This window comes from Alligator mississippiensis, chromosome 1 (genome assembly GCF_030867095.1).
Source record: "Alligator mississippiensis isolate rAllMis1 chromosome 1, rAllMis1, whole genome shotgun sequence".
In the NCBI taxonomy this organism is placed as follows: domain Eukaryota; kingdom Metazoa; phylum Chordata; order Crocodylia; family Alligatoridae; genus Alligator; species Alligator mississippiensis.
In genome coordinates this window covers 15,914,434-15,931,480 of record NC_081824.1, presented here as the reverse complement: position 1 = coordinate 15,931,480, position 17,047 = coordinate 15,914,434, and the positions used below count along the sequence as shown (strand labels likewise).

General features: G+C 41.9%; 1 protein-coding gene across 1 annotated transcript in view; it reads left to right on the top strand.

Annotated features, from left to right (window-relative positions):
• Positions 1-17,047, top strand: part of FKBP1B (FKBP prolyl isomerase 1B) — a 137,598-nt gene that overhangs the window by 3,337 nt on the left and 117,214 nt on the right. The window lies entirely within an intron of this gene.

The following is a 17,047-nucleotide window of genomic DNA, read 5'->3' as shown; positions in this document are numbered from 1 at the left end:
CTAAAAGAGAAGGCTAAGAGAGGACTTGGTAGCAGCTTGCTGCTACATCAGAGGTGTACATCAAGAGCTCAGTGAACATCTGTTCACCAGGGCCCCCTTGGGGAAAACCAGGAGTAATAGCCATAAACTCCAGGAAGACCATTTCAGGCTTAACACTAGGATTGCACCACCTCTGGGGGGAGTTTATTCCACACTCTGGATACCGTAACTGTGAAGAAGTTTTTCTTCACAGTTAGGGTGTCCAGAGTGTGGAATAAACTCCCCCCAGAGGTGGTGCAATCACCTACCCTGGAAATCTTCAAGAGGAGACTGGACAGTCACCTTTCTGGGGTCACCTGACCCCAGTTATCTTTCTTGCCTAGTGCAGGGGGGCTGGACCCAATGATCTTGTGGGGTTCCTTCCAGCCCCTTACAATCTATGAATCTTTTATATTGCTAATGAAGTGTTTCCCAACCTTTTCAAGCCCAAGGCACACTTACATTAATAAAATTTTTCTGCAGCACACCTGTTAAGGCATTCCCCATCCTCGTGCCTATTGTAGCTCATTGCCATGGCAAAATGCTGTGGCACATCTGTTCATTTCTGACGGCACACTTTTGTGCCGCAGCACACTGGTTGGGAAACACTGTGCTAATGCATTATTACATAATATTCTCAGGGTTTTTGTACCCACTCCTAGACAGAAATTGAACTCACTTCTGCTTATTCTAATCTCAATACATCAATGTATTCTTGATTTTAACAACATTTTAAGAAAAGAGCTTATCAAGGTTGTAGTTCAATGTCATTCACAGTCTTTGGCATTCATAATTTTCAGTAGAGAAATGAAAACTACTTGAAATCTACTGGAAGCTCATAGTATATATCATATTCAAAAGTTTAAGCAAATATATTTTAGAATTTTTACCAAGACACTAAAATATTTCAAATTATATTTAGAAACAGAATTTCTAAAAATAATAGCTGATGATTTTCTATTGTGGGATATGATACTCAACATGAAAATAAACCCATTGGTATGGAAGTTCATGGTTTCCTAGGTACCAGTAATCAAGACCTCTGGTATGGGCAAACTGGTCAAAGAGGGCTGATTTCCCAAAGCTGAACAAAATTATAATTGAAAATGACCTGGAGGCAAAATGTAGACAAAAATGTTAATTAAAACTGGGAACTCTTTAAGAAGGACTAATTAGCCAAATTACACATCCATAGTGCATTCTGGCTTAGAGATACATTTTAATGCATTCTGGCTCAAACATAAAATGAAGGTAGCAATTAGAAAAAAATAAGCGATGGAGAAAAGATCATTAGATAGGAATCAATATAGATCAGTAAGTATAAAGCATAGAAAATTGATAAGGGAAGCTAAAGACATCAGGAGAAAATCTAGGACTAGCACAGCTACAGACAGTAATATGGATTTTTTAAAAATATATTAAGACCATAGGTGCATTACTAGATAGAGAAGGTAGAAATGTTAATAATGACACAGAAAGCATAGAACATAGGTCCTGCAAATAAACCTAATTGAATTATGAGATTACAGGTTTGGTTGGTAAAGGTAAAGCATTGTGCATAGTATTTCAGAACATTCTGGTTACAAGTGTGTATTATATGACATCATAAAGAACCTTAAATGGATGAAAACCTGGCTAAATGATAGATCACAAAGCGTAATTTTCAGTTGGGAATCATCCATGGCAAAATTTGTGAATGACAGAGTTTGACTGACTGATAAATAATGGTACTATCTCCGGCAGTGGTTCTCGACCACTTAAACTCAAGCTATCCCTTGATAACTCTCCTGAATTTGGTGGCAGCCTGGTTGAGAACCACTATAAAGTCTCAGCTTACTTTATCTCCTGCTGCCACCTGTCACAACCCAAAGTTGTGGTTTTTGTTTGTGTGTGTGCTTCAGCACTACTAAATTATTTCCCGCCATTTGTCGTTTTCTTTGCACGGTAGAGTTCTCTGCTGTGAGAGAGAACTCTGGTGCAATGGGGGGATTTCCCGCCAAATTACAGCTTCTTTGCAGGGTGCATTTCTTTTGCACACCAGTGATACACGCTGCAAAGGAGTTCCCGCCATTTGTATTCGGATTCGCGCCACGTTATTGAACAATTCCTAATGTAGGCACACGTGGCGGCTAGCGATTGGCTTGCTAGCCGTACAAAAGGTTTGGGTAGCTTCCGCCCAAGTCGTAGGAGGGAGGAAGAGAGATAGATTCTGTGTGAAGATCTCCAAGCGCTGCGGACCCTCGTGGACCCAACGTGCCTCCCCTAAGCAGGCAATAGAGGCAATAGAACCAAACCTACGGAGCTTTCGCTTCTCGCCTCTCCCTGTCGCCGATCGCAATCCCAGATGTATCCCTTTCCTGTAAACTTCGGACCCGCGGAGCCTAAGCAACTCCGGGGAACCTTTCAAACCCCGAACCAGACCCGCGGAGCCTGAACAGCTCCGTGGGAGCAATCGAATTTGTCGTGTTCCTCTAGCGAGGATCTAAGCGGGAGCTGTGCCTGGAAACCTGTCCAGCCTACACCAATACCATCTTTGGGTGTAAGTAAACAATCTTTTCAATCAACCATTACTCCTCCGTAACTAATTCTAGCTCGCGTGTAGCAAACCGCGCCGCCGGTTCTCTCCAACCCCGCGTGCCTGGGCTGCTGGCCACAGCCCGCGTGCGCGAAGATGGGCCCAGCTCGCCCCCGGCCCGCACATGGCGGTGGGATTGGGGCCCGGCCCGCACACCACCATTGCTGAGGCAGGCATGGGTGCCCCTGCCTACCTTAGGTTTTTTTTCCACTCCTCTCCCCCACTGGCTGGCAGTTTGTAAATGGGGTAAACAGGTTGTGCGGAAGCTGAATGCAGCCGTGCCCTATGCCCTATACCCAAAGAGTCCCCCTGCAGGCTGTTGCCTGTGTTTCCAGCTTACTAACTACAAGACAATGAGGAGGGGAGCAGAGCAGGGAGGGGAGGAGAGGAGAGGGAAGAAAAATGTTGGCAGCTACATCCCCTTCCCACACCTCAGGTACCTCCTAGAAACAGAGGTGCTTGGCACAATTTCACCTGGCAGTGGCAGCACTGGTGCTATGGCATGCTTGAGAGGGTCTTATGGCACCCACTTGAGAACCACTGATTAGAGGCAATCAAGTCACATGATAGGTTGGGTCCATACAAAATATATGTGTTTTAATACAGGAGTGTAAGCCATATGTACAGAAGGAGGGGCTTTCTCTTGGAAAGCAGCGTCTCTGAAAAGTATTTAAAAGTTATATTGAACAAGCAGTTCAGCATGTAGCAAAAAGAGCCAGTGCAATCAATACCTTGATGTTGAACTGGGGGATTATTTGGTAGCAAGAGCAAGAAATCTTACCTCTGCCTATAGCATTGGTGAGATCCTGAAATACAGTATACAGTCCACATTTTAAAATGGGTGTTGAAAAGTAGAGAGGGTGCAGAAAAGCATCACAGAAATAATTCAAGGCCTGAAGAAAATGACTAGCAGCAAGTGTCCTAAATTAATTCCATCTATTAACACATCAAAAAGAAGCCTGAGAAGTGACTTAATTACAGTATATAAGTGTCTTTGCACAAAGAAAAAAATGGCTATTGAAGAGCTCTTTAAGGTAGTGGAGAAAGGTATTTCAGCACCCAATGGCTGGAAAGTAAATGGGAAATAAGGCATAAATTTCCAAAAGTGCAGTTGATTATTAAAACAATTTGCAAAGGGAAATAGTGGCCCTTCTATCTCTAGATGTCTTCAGAAGATATTTCTTAACCAAACACAAGTTATGTTTTAGTCAAACACCAGCTCTTGGGTTCTTTAGAGGGAACAAGATAAAATTGAATACTCCGTGATATACAAGAGATCAGACAAGGTGATCTGCTGACACCTTCTAACTATTAGATTCTATTAATCTAATGTAGTCAATTGGTTATGAATTGATATTCAGAGTTTTCATATTACATACTACCATAGCTGAAAGATCAGACTTACTCAAGAAGGATGGAAGGTCACTGACCTTCTCCTCATGACATAATTGCTGCCACCTTTAGACCTAGATACCATGAGTTACAGTAAGCCAATTTCGAGGGGTTTACTACATTTCGAAAAGAAAAAAAAAAATCTGAAGACCCAAATACCCTCTGAACTCTGCCCCTCCACAAACACACTCAAAAAACATTTTCAAGTTAATCATACCCTATTAAAAAGAAAATACATTAAAATTTGTTTTCCTCTTCACAGGTTAGCTTTAAAACTATACAGGTCAAAATATTTGGAAATGAACAATAGAGAATAGTTCTGCACTTAGACTAAATGGCCTTGTCCAGACTGAGGCAGTGGCAGGTCTCAGCAAAGATGGGGCCAGGCATATCTTGCCTATTCCAAAAAGTATGCTGCAAGAAGTCAACCACTGAGGCTGCTCCAACCTCACCTTTCCACATCCACTCTTGAGCCCATGGTCTCTGGGCTGCCTACAAGCAGCCCCTGGGGTCAAGCACGGAGCAGCTTTAATTGCTTACTTCCAGGTTTGACATGCCTCAATAGGTGCTATGACTACAGATAGGGTCCTCACCAGGACTTGCTCCCACTGCTGTATAGGCAAACTCCAGGTGAACAGGAGATTGAGAAAATGAATTAGGCCCCAATCCTGCAGACATTTAGACATGTATATTTTTTCCTGAGCAACCATAAATAGCCACTAGAATGCTTCCAGGATTATGCCTCAGCAAGTTGTTTCTGTTTCTCAGAGAAGAAAAATAAAGATGAATCCCACTGAACAGATGAACCTTACTTGTTTATCTCGACTGGATGGCATGTGAACTTGATATTGGTACAGTATTTTCAAACCATCCATTAACAACAACAGTCACAACAACCTCTTTCTGATTTTTATCAACAGTGAGTATAGATCGGGGTAAGCACCCCCCGGCACGCATGCAGAGGCATTTTGCTTGGCATACATGCCTTGGAGAAGGGGCTAGGGCTGTGCTGATACAACAAGGATCCGGCCCCTTGCGGCTCCCCCACTGTCTGCCCTGGCATACTAATATCTTACAAATTGAGGTTGCGGGTGTTTTTGGGGACTCTGCCCAAAAACATTTCTGACCCCTGATATAGGCAGTTAGCATTTTTATCAGTAGTAGGCATTTCTGCTTTACTGTGTTTTTTTCTTGAACTTAATCTGGTGGCTAGCCACTAGAGGGCTATATTGGTTTGTTGAGAAATTCATAAATACAGTTATAGTTCTGCACCTTCACAAATAATCTTGCTTAAGTAACAATAATTATGTACATACCTGGGTTCTGGCAAATAGAGGCTTATTATATACTTAGGTTGACAGTTTATGTTAATATTGAGAAACTGAGTTTTTTAAACATTTGTTCCAACAAAGCAGGAGACCTCATTTTAAGAATGTTCCAATTGATGTTTTCATATTAGGTGTTTCATTTTTTTCTTCCTTTACCTGCAATTATATGAATATACATTTTGAAAATATTGTTATTCTCTTAACATGTAATATATACTTGCATAATCATAAAAGAAAAGTTATATGTAGACACATCAAAGACTTCAAAGAACAGCAACAATTTAGTATATTTAGAATTGCATAAACATTATCAAATAATATATTTACAATATGCGTGGCAAGCTGGTCAATTGACCAGTCAAATATTGTCAATTGCATATTTTTTGGGCAGTCAAAGATTATAGCAATTTTACAAAAAAAATCTATTTTTTTTGTAGTTTTCTTAATATAAATATAATTTGTTATTATTTTTTCATACATTTATTGATGGAAAAAATTGTTATTTTTGTGTTTTATTTGGACCTATTGGCAATTTTTTACAATAATTGGCTAATATTTGACCAGTTAACTGACTAAACTTCATTTGACCAGTCAAATACCCAACCGTAATTTACAATTAGAGATTTATCAGATGTAAGCTCAGTTAGGCTGAAATGGAATTGTCTTAGCCTACCTGTGTAATAAGATGCTGTAAAGTTACAGATGCATAACAGCACATTATATCTCAGTTATGCACTTCTTGCACTCTGGTTGTATCATATTTGCATAACCACTGAATGGTTATTTCACAATGATATGATATTATGCAAATCCATTTTCTCTTATTGGCTGGCAACCATTATTAGCCAGTCATACAGGAGTAATCTGCATAAAATATAGTTATTTATTGGTAACTCTACTGCAAATAAGTACATTTCTCTGCTCTTTTTGGTTCATCTCTTCAGAATTTTCAAGCTCTGCCAGAAAGGATGTGTAAAGTTTCACAGTGAGGTGAGGGGGAATCCAGTTCACCTGCCCCCCAGTTTCAGCTCAGGCTGGGCAAATCCCAGTGCACAGTTTGCTCACCTGCCCCTCGTCCCATTCCCTATCCTGCAGATAGTACCAGGGTTTGGGCTGGACTGCATCAGCCCAGCCTCAGTTGCACAACAGATTGACCTTAGGAAGCAGAAGTTCCTTCAGGTGCTCTAAAGTGGAGCACCTTCATCCAATCCATCAGGTGATGAGGGTTAATTTGTTGCATGATCAGCCACTTTTAAAGCACTCTGCAGCCATGCACATGTGTCATGGCACAGCTGTAGAGCACTTTCAGAGGAATGATCATGTGACAGTTGTAACTTCTGTCTATACCCTCAGCCTCTCCTGTCTATAAACTAATGCAGAAATCCCTCCGAGTTCCATGAAGGGGAAGGGGAATTGAGGCAATGAAAATATTGAAAGGGAATCTGTTTAAAAATGAAAAAATAAAAAAAAGAACTCCCTCCCCCCCCCCAGCCAAATAAAATGAAAACCAATAGGTCTCATTCCCCATGCTTAATACAAGCACAACTTTTGTCTTTTGCAAATATTTAATCATCCTTGACATTGAGTTGATGGGTGTTTTGACATTGACCTTAATGGGAACATGCATTTTTTACTCATGCCTCAAACTCTGCCATTTCAGAAAGCTGCAGTCTCCCCGATATCCATAACAAATCTGCATTTTCAGTATTTATATTGTCTGAATCAGCTTTGAAACAAAATAAGGACAGTGTGGGAAGAAGAGCCATGAGGACCTGTAGGAAGGAAAGAATGGTACAGAAAGGAATTGAGGTGGATCAAATGGGGGAAAGAATAAAAGGTGGCAGGATAAAGGGGTAGGAAAAGCTAAACAGGTTATATAACATTCATTTAGCATAATCCAAGTTCATAGTGCAGTTTTGTGATTTGCATGTTTTCGACCTTTGTTAAAAATGTGATTATTTACCATGTCAGTATAATCACAACTTGCGAATGTTTCCTGTTAACATCATCGTATCCTTTAAATTTGTTGATCCAGGATAGGTTGTTACCTAATAAATTACAAGAATTTTCCAGTTATTATCATAGTATTCCTTCATGTGAAAACTAAGTAGGGAAACTTGGTTTCCAAGTAGAAGGTTTTTGGGGAGGAAATTTAAAACTTAATACCACCAATGTTGTTTTAATGGAGTTTTATTATTCAGTGATAACATTTTTGGTCTTGCAGCTAAATTGGAAGGATCTCACGCTAAACAGTGAGAATTTTGCTTTGTGAATTCTTTGCTGGCAAGGGAAAAATGAAATATCATTATTGTTCCTACTCTTAGATAGTAGATGCTAGGCAGATTGCGCTAACATTTTCATGAAGAGTTCTTGTATATTACAAATGTTTGAACATCAGAAAGTAAAATTAACTAGAAATGCAATAGCACTAAGTATGTTAATTGTATTGTCTAAGAATGGATTTCAAAAAGTAAAATATCAGAACAAATGCTAAATTAGGCATTGCAGATTCTTTCAGTTTAAAGATTGATGCATTTAAATCATTTTAAAATGGCATTTAGAATATAGATGGTTAATATGACAGTGCCCCTTTCACAGATCTTTTAGAAAATATTTTAGGGCAGGGCTGTCTAACTGGTGGCTTGCAAAGGGTTAACTTGCAGCCCATGGGCTCCTGCCTGGTCACCAGGGCTGCCAGGGTCTCTGGGCTCCCCTGCCCTCTGCTTCCTGCTGCTGCCTCTGGGGGTGGGGCAATGCCAACCCATAGGGCCTCCCCTGCACAGTTTGGGGGTTGGGGGGGCATACCACAGGAAGTCCATATGGTCTGTGTGGTCAGGGGGCTCTTACCAGAGAAGCATGGGGAGGCCATGCAGCCTGCACAAGTGGGTTGCCCCATTCAAAACTAACGTGTAGAAAGCATATAGGTATGTCGTTTCATTTTTTTGCACGCGGATTTAAATGAAAAAATGTCTAAGCATGAAAACAAAATTACTCTCAAATATTTGCTGAGTCTCTTAAGTACAAAAAAATCATAGAAACCTCATTCTTAAAGTCAGAAATGTTATTTTTTCAAACCTGGCAGTAGGATGTACAAGGAGCTGTACAAACCTGGATCCTCCTAGCAGGAAACTGGGGCTGCTCTTTGGCTTGTTTCCAGATCTGAAGAATAACTTTTCCTCTCTCTGTTGTAAAACTTCTGGTAATCTGTTTTTCCTGTTCTCCACTGCATTTTCTATTCTTTCTTAAATGTAACAAGTCTGCAGGAATATTACTTGTATCTTTGCTTCTTGTAGTACACATTTTTTCATTCACATCATTATCTTCCATAATTTTTCCTTTTTGCGGTTTACAGGTTGTTTTGTGATACTTTGTATGAAGGTAGGCATAGGGGCATTCATGGAACATGAGATGCTGAATAGTGAGAGCTGGTATAAGCATTTTAACAGTTACATTAAACATGGGGATTGAGGTCATAATAATACAGAGTCACGTTAACATTAGATATTTTATAGACCTGGACTATAGTCTTGACCCCACTGAAGTTAATAGGAGTTTTGCCACACATTTAAGTGGAGCCAAGATTTTGTCACTTGAGTTTATAGGCATTTTAGGTCTCCAACTGTCTCTTGGAATTCAGGTGCCCAAGCTTTCATTCAGTTCATTCTCCATTTGGTTCATTCTTCAGTTAATACATTGCTCACAAGAATAGTTTAACTAGCTGTTGTTTTGCTCGCATGGCAGTTGGTTGTGGTATTTTAGAAGTAACAAAATGATACAAGCAACATTAATGGAATAGATTTCTAGGAGGGAAACCTATGAAAGGGGTTAACACGGGCGGGCAATTATTTTGTGCAGAGGGCTGCTTAACAAGTTTTGGTGAGCTGTCGGGGGACGCATAGGTATCCCCCACCCTTGACAGTTACCCCACCCCCTGGTTGCCACATTGGGACCAGAAGCCTTGCTCCGTAACCCCTGAACTTTGCCACCAGAAGTCCATCCACTTGGTGCCCCTGCAATACTCTTTTTGGGAGAGGGGGTTGCCATCTTAGAACCAGGAAAAAACCAAATCATACACGAGAAGTCAAACACCTACTATAATATATTTTAATTTTATTACAAAACATATTTGTCATGACTTGTGATTGTGTACTGTATATAGAAGGGATTGCATAATAACTCAAAAATAAAGCATCACTCTTATTGTGTGTGTGCGTGTGTGTGTGTTTGTGTGTGTGTGTGTGTGGTGGGGTGTGGGAGTATGTGGAAGGGTTGTGAGAGGGTGTGGCTGTGTAGGGGGGCATAGGGTATGTTGGCATGTATGTATAAGTTAGTGGGAGCTACTACCATATACATACACCCCAACATATCACACCGTGCTCCTGCATCTCCACACTCGCAGCAGGGAAGCCCTGCACTGGACTCCACGGGGAAGCAGGTGGCAGGGCTCCCACCACTCCCAGCAGAGTGTGGGGACCTGAGCAATAGTGAGCTGGGGAAGCATCAGGCTCCAGTGTGGGCCTTCCCCCACTATGAGTGCTGGAGCTGCAGGTGCGCAGTGCTGAGCCCCAGCGATAAGGCAGGCTCTGCTCCCTCCCCCTGTGCAGTGCTGGCCAGAGCTGTGCCCCACTGGGGACTTGTGCCAGGCATGAGTGCCCTGACCTCCCTGCCTGCTGCTGCTGCCAGGCATTGGGGGCTGCACACGATGCGGGCAGTGTGTAGGGGTCCCCACACACCCCCCTCACACCCACACCCTGCCCAGCTGAGCTCCTGCTGCCCTTCTGGGTGCAGGCTCTGTGCTAAGCTCCTGCATCTGCCTAGTTGCAACTCCACCCCCCCACACCAGCCTGGCTGCTTCCCTACCTGCTGCCTCAAGTGAGCAGTTCTGGCTGCAGCAGGAGCCCCGTTCCGAAGCTTCTAGCTGGGCAGAGCCCTTCTGCCCACGAGGGTGGGAGTGAGGCTCAATATGGTATATTGAGAGGTTGTACACGTGGGCACCTCTGTCCCACCCTTGTGGGAGGAAGGGCTGGGCAGGGTGCAATTTGTTGAGGGATGCCACAGACCGGATGAAAGTGCCTGGTGGGCTGAATCCAGCCCACAGGCTGTATTTTGCCCACCCCTGGGTTTACAGCAGCTGCAGATCATTCAGTGATATAATGAAATACGATAGCGATGGGACATTAGAAATATGCATACAAAAATAAGCAGCCAACACTTTAGCTGTTGTGTTTAAGAAGAATCATAGAATTCTATTGGGGTTTTTTGTGTTGCAGAGCAGTTAAACAGAGGCATGTGACATTTGACTAAAATTCAGAAATACATGAAACAGCACAATTGAATTAGCTAGCTAGAGATTTTTGTTATCATATCCAAAATTTCATTTATAGTTTCAAAAGTATTTCTGAATGTGTTGGGTGGAATTCTGTTTCCCTAAAGGGCAGTATTCTAGGCACATCAGTGGTGTTTTTTGGCCCTGATGTGCAGTAGCAATTCCATTACTCCTGCAGTATGGGCATGTAACTGTGCATGTAAATTGTACACACACACTAGCTAGACACATACACACACCCATTCTGGATGTGTAGATGTGCACAGCCCTCCCTCCTCAGGCTCCCGGTGGTGGCCTGTGGGCCCACCCCTGTATTAGGGGCTAAAACATGGGAAAGGAGAGGGGAGGGAGGCTGCCCCTTTTCTGCCTTTCTTCTGGGGTGTGCACATAGCTGCATAAATACCCAGCTGGTACATAGCCCTACAGCATATAGTTTATGTGCACATGCTTACAAAAAACATAGTGTAAGCCAGGAACAAAAATGACCAGGTAGATGATTAGAAAATTGCCATTGAATTCTGCCCTTTGTTCACTGTTTTTCTAGGATGTTACATTTTCTTACTATTTTGCAAGAAAATGCAAGATAATTATGTTTTCTTATTTGCAGATAGTTTCATTCAGAGAAAATGACTGGGGATTCTCACATGAAATTCCAGTTCTTTTTTCTGGAACTCCCCTTCAGTTTCATGCACAGTTTTATGCTAGTAAACTGATGAGACATACTCCTTTCTTAGCTGCATGCATTCTTTTCTGCTAGTTAAGGTAGCATGGTGCCTGCTGACAAGTTGAGTAGGTCTTTTCCAGTCGTTTTCAAAGGCGAGTCTGCGTAACACTACAAATGTCATCACCTCAACAGGAAATCTCTCTGTGACACATATCACACATACCTCCAAACTTCGATTAAACCTGGCTTTTGACATTAATGTAAATGTTGACATAATAGCAAAGGAAAGGAAGACATAAAGTTCAGGGACAACTTTTGCTGCTTACAGAAAACAGACTGCTTTGCAGTGTGCAATTTGGAAACTCATCTCAGAGGTAACAATACCTTACTAGGCAACATGAGCCAGAGGTGTTTAGAATTTTAGTTAACTTTGTTGGGGTGGTTGTTGGTTCACCCTTCATTTTCAAAATCAAATGTGTTAAAAAAATATCTGCCATATGGAACTTTATATGTTTTCTAGAACACCTCCCAGGCAGTGTTGCAATCTAGAAACTGAAATCTAAAGCAGGCTGCACCATAGTTAGCAAGAAAAATTGTGGAAACTTTAAGGTAAGCTTCAGCTTTAAATAGAAGTAAAATTTGTTTTGCAGGTCTCCTCTATGTATGCTTCACAAACCATTATTTCCTACACTTCACTACCTACTCCCTGACCTCAGTTGGCACTTTTTGTCTTTTCTTTCCATCCTATGCTGTTACCACTGTTTATGCAAAAAGCCTTATGGACAGCTTGTGCGAACTAGAACATGCTCCCTGTACATCTCTACTTCATTGATTCCCCATCTGTTTTCTAATCTAAACTGAAAATACATCTGTTTTGCATCTTTGTATCTTTTAACTGTTGTATTTTTAAATTTCTCCTACTTTTCATTTCTTTCAACTTTAGCTTTACAGCTCTACAAAAGACACTGCTAAAATACTGTCATATTGTACTGAATGCTGCTATTGTTCCTCGCAAACAACTCTTCCTTCATTCAGTAATTTTCCCCTGTGAAGCAGATACATATTTTCAAATTGGATATTTGAATATATATTATTTTCAAATGCAATAACTGTATATATATTAATATCATATTAATGACTGTGTAGTGGTGGAGTGTTTTCAAATATATACAGTTTTAAAGCTCAGTGACCCAAGATACTTGTTCCTTAATTCAATCACAAGTTTGTAAATGTCTCATAGGGTGATCTGCCATCATCATTGGTTTTCAGAATGGTAACCTTACTTCATGGTGAAATCACTGTTGACTAATTAGTTCCCATTTGGATTCAGGATCCTTTTTTACTGTTCTTCTGGTTTACTGAAGTGCAGCATAAATCCAAAAGTTCATTAAGTAGAGCAGATTGAAGTATTTTAATTTCACAGCCTGTTATCCTCTGAAACTCATCGTTTTGTCATTTGGAAGCTTATTTTCCAGTTTTAATTTCTGCAGGAAAAAATGGTAATTATACCAGTACACAGGCATTCTTTACCCTTGCCTTAGTCATCAGCTCATCTTTGAGGAAGGTAATATATTAACGCCTTAACCAACAGTACAATACTGGCAGGGAAATGTATAGTGAAATTTATCATTATAATTTTAATTTGCACATCATTGATGCACATGAGAGTTGATTTCTTCAGGATATTGTTAGAGGCTGAGATTTTCAGCTTTAATAACTTCTCTTTGTGTTGGTACAATGAATTGAAGATGCTGTAAGACACTGGTGCTCAAGTCATCTGCTCCCACGCCACCGAATTTTGAGACCCATGGGGAGCCCTGTGTGCCAAATGACAGGGCTCCACAGGCTGGATCCAGACCATAGGCCATATCTTGGGCACCCTTGCTTTAAGACAACAGCTTTTGTACCCTAGATAGTGTGGGGAAGCCATAATGTATATTTGTTCCTCCCACTGATGTAGGGGACAGGTAAGAAGGAGCACTGGTGCACAAAGTGTTTTAAAATTCTGGTCAGCACAGTAGCTCCTTGTGAAATGCTATGTGTCAAGCCAAGTTAAAACAGCATATTCAATCCCTGACAATCTCCAGAACAGAGGTTACAGAAAAAGGAAGAGCTCTGGTACCCCTGGGGAATCTGGTTCATAGTATTTTATATGTAGTATTCACAAAAGGTGACAAATGAATACGATCTATTAGGTAATCCTGCTCCCAGTGCAGGACTGTTCCATATAAAATACTCTTAGGGTGTGTCTACATGTTGCCCTATGGTGATGTAGCAATATGCTATGTTGCCTTATGGTGCACTACAGTGATGTAGTGATCATGTGGGTTTACACATCATTGGCAGCTACTTTGAAAAGGGAAGTACTAAAGCATGGTGCCATAGCAACATTGCTGTATGGTGACGTGTAAATGTACCCTTAGTCTCATATTAAATATTCCAAACTGGGGGATTTTCCACCATTTCTCTTGAGCTATTTAGTCTATTAAATCTTACTATCAGAAGTTTTTCCCATGTTCCACTGTAATCTTTTCCCCCTTATTAATTTTTAATTTGAATCGTTTTTTACATATATTTTTTAATGCCAGGTACTATTGAAAACTTAAAGAGAGCTGTGTAAACATCTTCATGAGACTAAACAAAACTGACTACTGGATCAAATTATCTAGAAAGCTGACAATCTCCTCTCTTCCATTCCCACCAAAATTCTGTTACCATCCCATCCCATCCCATCCCATCCCACTGCTTTCAGTAATATCAGCCGAATTCATTGGCATCTGAAGGCAGGATTTGACTCCCATTTTTCTCAGCTGATAATGTATTGTACACACCATTTTGAATTTATTTTTGTAAGTAAAGTACATATAATTGTGCTAGGTGAGATTCATTACCTGGATAATTAAAAATAAATAAGATCCTTAAATATTTATTTTAAATGATGAGCCTCTTTGCTGTGAAGTCTGGAAGGTCTCTGAAAACCATAGTGCAATTACATTCAGCTACATTACATAATCATGTTAGCTGCATCTTTCTAATCAACTTCCTGCTTTTCTCTCCGCAGATAGGTTTTTATAGGTCCAGTCCAACCAACTGCTGAAATTGTGCTAGGTGAGATTTTTGACCTGTATCTCTAAGACCCCAAAGGTGGTTTTAAAATACCTTTGTCCTTCTGGTCCTGGGCTATTCTGGGGATGGAGTGGCCTCCAGCAAAACCCTGGAAACCTAGTATATTTAAGCTATGGAAGTCTCACTGGCATGTCCCATAGGCTACCCATCATTCACACATATCTAAATGCTCCTGTGCTGAATTCAACCCATAATAAAATGCTTATATCACAGCTCCCAAGGAGTTCTCAGAGGACAGTACTGTATCTATTTTTGGCAGCTTTTTTGCCTGGAGAAAATTTTTCCCCACTGGATTTGAGATTTTTTGAGACCCTTTATGCTCTTCAGCTATTGTATTGAACAGTAAGGCAGCAAAGTGAGGATGAAGATCTTACCTACTATGTCTAAACAGTGACAGAGATTTAGCATTGTTTCTTTGAGTTGTGGGAAGAGGGGTTTTCCCATTTAGAACCGTGTTTTAGATTTTAAAAAATCATGCTACAGCTATATAAGAATCAGGAGAGAGAGATCGAGGATACATGATGGTGTGTTTATAAAGTTTTATCATCCTGAGCATACTTTTCTTGTGTGTGGGAAACCATGTCTGATTTATGCTTATCATCCCTAGCTGTACCATTGTGTATTCTTTACCTGTACTATATAATATAGAAAAGTTATTACATGAGAATAAGCTAGAGGCAGGATGACTCTGGGGCCCAGTGAAAAGGGTTATCTCCTGCAGAGTTGTATTACGGGGGAGGGGCGGGGGGGAGGGGAGGAGAAAATTGGGAATTTTATTCTGGATCAGGGCACCCCCAGCACAGCGCCCTATCACTGGGCTAGAGTATCAGGCTCCCTCTTGCTTGCTGTCCATTCTGCCCACTGGCCTATCTTCAGCATAAATAGTGAACAATACCTTTGCCTCACCCAGCCTACTCTATAGCCTAATGGCTAGAGCACTTTCCTGGGAGCTAGGAATATGGTTTTAAATTCCATCTGAGTAATGGGACCCTATAATCCAGGTCTCCCACTTCCTGGCTAAGTGCTATAAACACTGAACTATTGTAACAAAGGTGCATTGCAATGCCTAAGAGTAGCTTATGAGAGCAATTTGGATCTGACCCTAAAACTTGTAGAAGAAAGATTACATAAACATGTTAAACCCATTCTTTATCCTCTGATCAGGACATTATCCCTTGCTTGCTTTCAGTTCAGGCCCACTGGCTGGTCATAACACTTCCCCCTTTTCTCCTCACTTCGTGGAAAAACAGTTCAGGAATTTGTTCCATTCTTCTGTTAAATCTGCTTTCTTCTTTATTATTGTGAGATCCCAAAAGCCTGTCCATCCTCTCCTACAGTGTACCTGCTGTTTCTGAGTATCTTGAATCCTTGTATTATCTTATTTTCTCTTCTGTAGGCTAAATCACGTGCACTTAGCTTCCTCTTTACAAATCTTCGTGCTGAAATGATAATACAGCTTTTTAAAAAGCTGAATGTTTTCACTTGAAATTCTCTGTTTCCTCAAAATGCTTCACATTTCCCTTGGATCTATTGGAACAGCAAAGAAGGCTCTTTCAGGTCTTTGTTTTTGTCTACAACAGTATTGTCTATACTAATACAAAGACACCTGAAATCTTGTTAAACTACAATATTGACTGTTTGTTGCTTATGGTAATAAAGAGAAACTCATTTCATTTCAAACTTTTTTCAGTGACACCAGCTTTTAATGCACAACATGGGCCCATAACTACTTTCATTATCTCATACTGTGTGTGTCTACATGTGCAAATGCTCCAGGGTGGGTTTACTGTAGAGCAGGGTGGGCAAAATGGCAGATCTGGCCAGTGGCCAGACTCCATTTCCCAGCAGCCCCTGACAATGTGGCTGGAGCTGGTTTCCAAGGAGACCCAGCAGCAGCCACGCTATGATAGCATGAAGCTGGGGTTTCCATGGCCCCAGCAGTAATGGCAGGGCAATGGCAGAGTGCGGAGCTGCTCTGGACCCGTGTTGGGATCTTGGGCAGTGACTGCATGGTCCAGAGCCAGGGCAGAGCCATGATCTGCAGCCTCATGCCGTAGGCAGAGATGTATAGGCAGTGGATCATGGCTCTGCCCCGGCTCTTTGCAGTGGTGACTGTGTGGTCCGGAGCTGGGGCAGAGCCATGATCTGTTGCCTGCACGCCCCTGCCCCAGGCATGCAGGCTGCAGATTATGGCTCTGCCCTGGCTCTGGGCCATACTGTCACTGCTGCAAAATCCCAGCCTGGCCCTGGAGCAGCTCCCCACTCTGTTGTATACCCTGCCAGCAGGGATGGCACTAGAGGAGGACTTGGGGGGGCTACAGCCACCCCAAATTTCCCCATAGCCTCCCATAGCCACCCCTCCCAGTAGTGCCACTGCCTGTCTTGCACAGGTGATGGCAGCTGAGCCTACTCTGCTCCCGCCTATGGCACAGCCCCCACACCAGGAAGAGGCTGGTGCGCTGCTGGGGCTGGTCTCCACGGAAACCTTGGCCCTGTGTTATCAGTGTGGCTGCTGCTGGGGTCTCCATGGAAACCTGCCCCAGCTACACATGCAGGGGCTGCTGGGAAAGAGTCCACTGCTGGCTGGTAATTTACTCTAGAGTAAGCCCACCCCAAGC